Source organism: Papaver somniferum, chromosome 4 (genome assembly GCF_003573695.1).
Source record: "Papaver somniferum cultivar HN1 chromosome 4, ASM357369v1, whole genome shotgun sequence".
NCBI classification, from domain to species: Eukaryota; Viridiplantae; Streptophyta; class Magnoliopsida; order Ranunculales; family Papaveraceae; genus Papaver; species Papaver somniferum.
Window position 1 is genome coordinate 10,532,841 of NC_039361.1, and position 6,000 is coordinate 10,538,840.

The window sequence follows — 6,000 nt, forward strand, 5'->3', positions numbered from 1 at the left end:
CATGTCACATCATGCTCACAATCATCAATCAAATTGGCAAGATCACAATCAGAATCATCAACATCATCAACAGATTGATTCTCGTGTATCGGCACATCAGGGGAAACATCACATGGAATACTAGAAGAAATATCATGCATTAAGGTCGGGGCAGAGAAGCCTAATATATTTGAACCCAAAGGTTCCATAACATTTTCAGTATAGACATGTTCTTCTAACATAACATCATAATCATCATCATCATCATGATAGGGATTTTGCAATCTAGGATAATTTTAAATCCTAAGGTCGGAGCTATTACAAGAATAAAACTCTAATTCATGGGGGTGACTCATATCATGTGGTGTTGTTCCTGTTTCCCTAACGGATTCCCATTGATGGGTTTTCTCTGCAATCTCGGCTAAAAAATTCCATGCATCATCCACAGATTTATCAATAAACTCACCATTACACATAGACTCAACCATGGTTCGAGATTTAAAGTCTAGTCCCTCATAGAGGATGACGACAAGTCTCCACTTCTCAAATCCATGGTGCGGACATTCACTCAACAAATCATTAAAACGTTCAAAATAGTGAAAAACAGTTTCTTCGTCCAATTGGACAAAACAATTGATACTTTGACGAATAGCGATGGTCCTATGATGTGGAAAGAATTTTTTGAAAAATAGATCTGTGAGTTGGTCCCAAGTGTTGATTGATTGTGGTCTCAAACCGTAAAACCATGTTTTGGCCCTTTCCTTTAAAGAAAATGTAAACAAACGCAATTTCAGAGAGTCTTCGGACATATGATCAGGTTGCATAGTCCGACAAATTTGTTCAAACTCTCTTACATGAGTATAGGGGTTCTCAGAATCGAACCCTCGAAATATAGGAAGTATTTGTATCATGCTTGCATTTATTTTAAAAGGGTTATTGGTTTGAGGTAATACAATACATGATAATGGAATTTTTATTGTCGGATACATGTATTCATGGAGAGCACGAGGTTGGCCCATATTGAAAAGACACAAAGCCCACTATTTGGTTTTAATGGGTTTTCAAAAATTTGGTTTTTAATGGGTTTGGATTTTTGGGAAAATTTTGGTTTTGATGGGATATATTTGAAAAAGAAAATTTGGTTTAAAAACGGGAGCAAAGTAGAAATTTGGTTTTAAAATTGGGAGAAAAGTAATAATTTTTTTTTTTTTTTTTTTTAGAAAAAGAAAATAAAATTTGGTTTTTGAATGGGAGCAAGCCCACTGTTTGTTTTGTGTTTGCTTTGGCTCCGCTTGGTTGAAAACTTTTGGTGGAACTGAGTCCAAAATCTCGACCTAGAATTTGGGTACTCGGCCCACTAACGAGTTCAACTAGCGTGATCGGTTACAAGCTCAGCTGGGTTTAAAAACCCAGAATACAAAATACAAGTCCAATTTAAACAAGCTCACAAAAATTAAATACACAAGCCCACAAATTAAACAAACAAGCCCACAAATAAATTATTACAAACCCAACAGAAAATAAGAGAAGCCCAAAAATTGGCTTTAATATTACAAGCCCACAATTAAAAAAATTGGAAGCCCACAATTCGGGTTCTCTTAAATGGGTTACCTTTTAAGCACATCCCAGCTGCTCTGATATTGTTGCAAAAACCCAGTTGCGCTTCGGTTCTTTTCCTTGGTGGCGTCCCAGCAGAGGAAAAACAGGTTCAGAACAGCAGGTCCACAGCAAATGAAGTGAAGCAGATGCAGATGCAAATGCTATGCAGTGAAATGCAAAAATAGCTAATAAAATTACAAGAAAAACACAGCACCAATCCCCGGCAACGGCGCCAAAAACTTGGTGGGGCCCGAAGATATTATATTTAAATGCAAAATGGTCCCCGGCAGCGGCGCCAAAAACTTGGTGGACCCGGAGATGTGTGAAAAATTAAGCGAAATGAAACGGCGGGCCTACAGTAATACCGCAAGTGCACGGTCGTCAGTTGTAGCTCGTGCAAGTACGGGTCGATCCACGGAGACTGGGTGTGTTTGGAGTTTCTAGCTATTTTGGGTTTCTAAATTGCTGTTGGGCTTTTGAGTGGTCAATGGGCTTTGAGTACCCTTCTGTTTTGGACTATGGGCTTAGTGAAGTGATCTGGGCCTTGAGCCTCTGAAGTTTACTGGGATTGGATATGAACTTGGGTTCAATGGAGTGAACTGAGCCTTGGGCTCAGTTGGATGAGCCTCAGGTTAAGCTAGGCTTTTCTTGTTCTGAACCTATTTCTGGGCCTTTGGTTGTGAACTAAACCTTGGGCTTTGTAGAGGAAGCAGCAGCAGTAGGAAGAGGAAGGAAAGCAATGCAGCAGTGCAAAGGGCAAGTGCACAGCATCAGGGGGAGACAAGGCAGCAGAGCAAGGCAAGTAGTAGCAGCAATTGAAATGGAGGAGAATTGGAGTGGCAGTGAACAAAAACAGTGTGAACAAGATAATGAGTAACAAAGCAGTGAACAAAAACAAAACAAAATGGAACAAAATGAAAGTGACACAAAGGCAATTAGCCTAAGAAAAAGAGTGAAGAAAGAACAGGGCACAAAAATGACATGGCAAGATCCTAGGCATACAATTAGAGTGGGAAGAAAACCAGTTTGCTCACAGTCACTAGTGAGCACTAGTTTCTCCCCACTGCTCAATCAATACAGTGCCTCAAAGCTTCTAGCCAAACATTCCATCAAAACATGTATCACATGACAGGTACATTAACATTACATGGAACACAAACATCAACAAGAACATGCACTAGGAAAATTGAAGAAACTAAACATCACAGTGAACTAACATTAAACACAAAACTAAATTGAAATTAGAAACAAACAGAAATTATAAGAACATAAACTAAATGAACATGGAATTAAACATGAAATAAAACAGAAATTGAAAATTAACTAAAATTGATTTGAAACTGAAATTGAATATTAACAGAACTTCACAGTCCTGGACACTGGCTAGTCCAGCATAACTTTTACAACAACACCCACAACCCATATTTATAGTTACAAGCACAATTGGGGTTCTACCCAAAAAATCCCCAAATTGACAGTAGACTAGGGTTTGTGAAAAAAATACAATTAAACCCAAAATTGGTTCACCTAACCTTCTGATAATAACCCAATCAACCAACACATGCTTCAATTAGACGTACAATCATGTTCCCCCAATTATCCCCAAATTATGAAATTAGGGTTTATAAGAAATAGAAATTAGGTTTACCTAATCACTGCAAACTCTTGATAGCTCTCACCCATGCTTCCTTACGGTCTTCTGATGCTTCCCACGCCTCCAATTGCTCTCCTAACTCACCTAATTTACCAATTTTTCACACGTTAGGGTTTTGAGAAAAATGTGTATAAAAATGGGAAATTAGGTGGCTAGATAGGTTGTAATGATGGTAATGGAGATGGGTTATGGTGTTTGGTTGATTTGAGAGGAGATGGTGGTGGTTGAGGTGGTGGTTGAGCGGGGCAGGGTAAGGTGGCGGACATGGCAGGAGCAGAGCTCGACTGCTCGAAGGAGGAAGATGAGAATTTGGGTAAGGTCTGTTTGGTTTGATGGGTATAGGGTTAGGTTGTTCGAGTGTGAGGCGGGCTCATCAGATTTCGATGTCTTGCGATGCTTAGCCGTGGGGTGTGGAGATGAAGATTGATCTAACGGATAAAAGTGAAGATGCTGGCAGCGACCGTTGGATACAGATATACAACGAAACTAACGGCGCTAGATGGAGTTAGGTGTTGTAGTGTTAAGCGGAAGTATCTGGGTTTGATGCACAGGCCTAGAAGCGATCGTTGGATTCAACTACAATCTAATCTGAAGGCTTGGAATTTAGGCGCTGTGGTGTTTGGCAGAGACTTCAGATTTTGATGCTCTATGAATGAGCGACCGTAGGATGATGAGTTGGATCCAATCTGACGGCTGAGAATGGAGGCGGTTTTGGTTATAGAAAATGGGTTTGGGTAAGGGTTTTGGGCCTTGGGTATGCCAAGCCCATATCTTCTTTAAGAACAATTCTTCCTTCTTGAGCCCATTCCTAGCTTTTTGGACGTGCGCTCCATTCTTTGCGGCTTCCTTGCGTAATTTCTTCCGGCTTTTCACTACTCTTCAACTCTTTTCCGCTCCGCAAGTTATCCAGACTTTATTTATTACCTAAAAATGCAAAATTAAGTAAGAAAAATATTTATTCTTGAAAACAATGAAAATACAGAATATGGGATAAAATGTAGAATTACTGCACAAAAGATGAGTTAAATGCCAACAAAAAGGGATAGATATATACATTATTTGGCACTCATCACCTGATCTGAGATGGAGGCATCCCATTTGGTTACTAATGATTTTATTATTAGTAGTTTGGTAACGCTTTTCCATGTTTATGTGCAGATTCAAGATGCGGTCATGACCATAGACTGGGGATGTAATCAACTTAGTTTCATGCATATGTAATGCAATCACTTTAATACTGGAGTGTTGATATGGGTAATTGTAAAAAATGAATTTAGAAATATGAATAAGATGGGCATCCATACACAAACACAATGGTTAAATGCAATTCAGAAGGAGAAGGAAATGGAAATGTAGGATGATATATAGTTTAAATGCTTATTGGTTTTGATTTTGATTCTTATCTTGAGAAACTTAAATGTAAATTTTAGTTTATAATTCTACAATTAAAATTCAGTACATATTAGGTTGATCGAATTATCTACAAGCACCGGACATCCATATTTTGGACATGTAAGTTATTTCCACATGGCATTATTTGGTGTGTAATTCAACTGATTGCTATTTTGCATTCAGTTGACGTTCGTGGTTACATTTTGAAGAAAATGATCCATATGAGGGTTGAACATGTTCATATAGGTCTTTTTTTTTTAGAATTTTTTTTAGAAATGTTCATATAGATCAAGGTGCAAAGAAGTGTTCAAGCTTCAGAAATTACAAAACGACAAGTAAATTGGGTTGTGCATTATTGAATGGGGTTACAACTCCATTTCTACCGCTCATGTTCTATTTTCTTTCAGAAATCATGTAAAATCAAATTATTTATAAAATCTATGAAGTACTGTACTATTAAACGAGGGCAACTTATAGAACCAGTATCACCTAAAAATCGAAGGTTCTCAGTAGTTTATGAAACGTGAAGCATATCGCTAATTGATTAATTGGATCATTTATTTCTTTTATTTGAAGGTCAATTCTACAGTCACCAGGTATTATCCCTCGAGTTATCTTGTACCACGTTAACTTTCTCATTCTGTGGGCATAAACTAAGAATATAGCATTTAATGTGGGTGACATTTATTCATATGAGTTGTTTATTTCTAAGAAAAAAGAAGAAGAAAAACGCAACACACTGGCACGAGAACCAAAGCCCGGGCCGTTACGGCACGAATCATATCCTAGTTCATCTACACAAACAAAATCTCTCAGTTAGACACTGAAAAACCAAACCTCACTCCATACAAATTTTTGAGTACCTATTCCTATTAAGGGGTGCCCTTTTTCTTGTGCACAAACTGCACCAAGAAGACATATAATCAATGTAAAAAGAAGTGTTGTAGGGATATGAACCCTACAAGAAGTCTTGAACTAGATTTATGTTCATGAGGAGGAGGAGGGCTTGACACCATAGTAAAAATAAGTCTTGAACTAGGTGTATGCCCACTGATGTGTACGGCTACTCAAGATCTGTCATGCGTGAAATAAGCTCTCGTGATTTATTGGTTAACCGTGCCTTCAATTTCCTCCCCCATCTCAATGTTTGAAGACCATATTAGTAAACATAATCAAACTAATGGCTTCAGATGAACTTTAAGTTTGACGCCAACTTAGACTTATAATAAGAAAAAGGTATAATATATTGCTGAAGACCCATAAGAAATTCATGATCACACAAACAAACCTTATTGTGTATGTAAAGTTTATCATATCCACATTTTGTTCATGTTATGGTTAGGGCAGCTGTGCCAGATTTGTTCAGAGGCAAATGG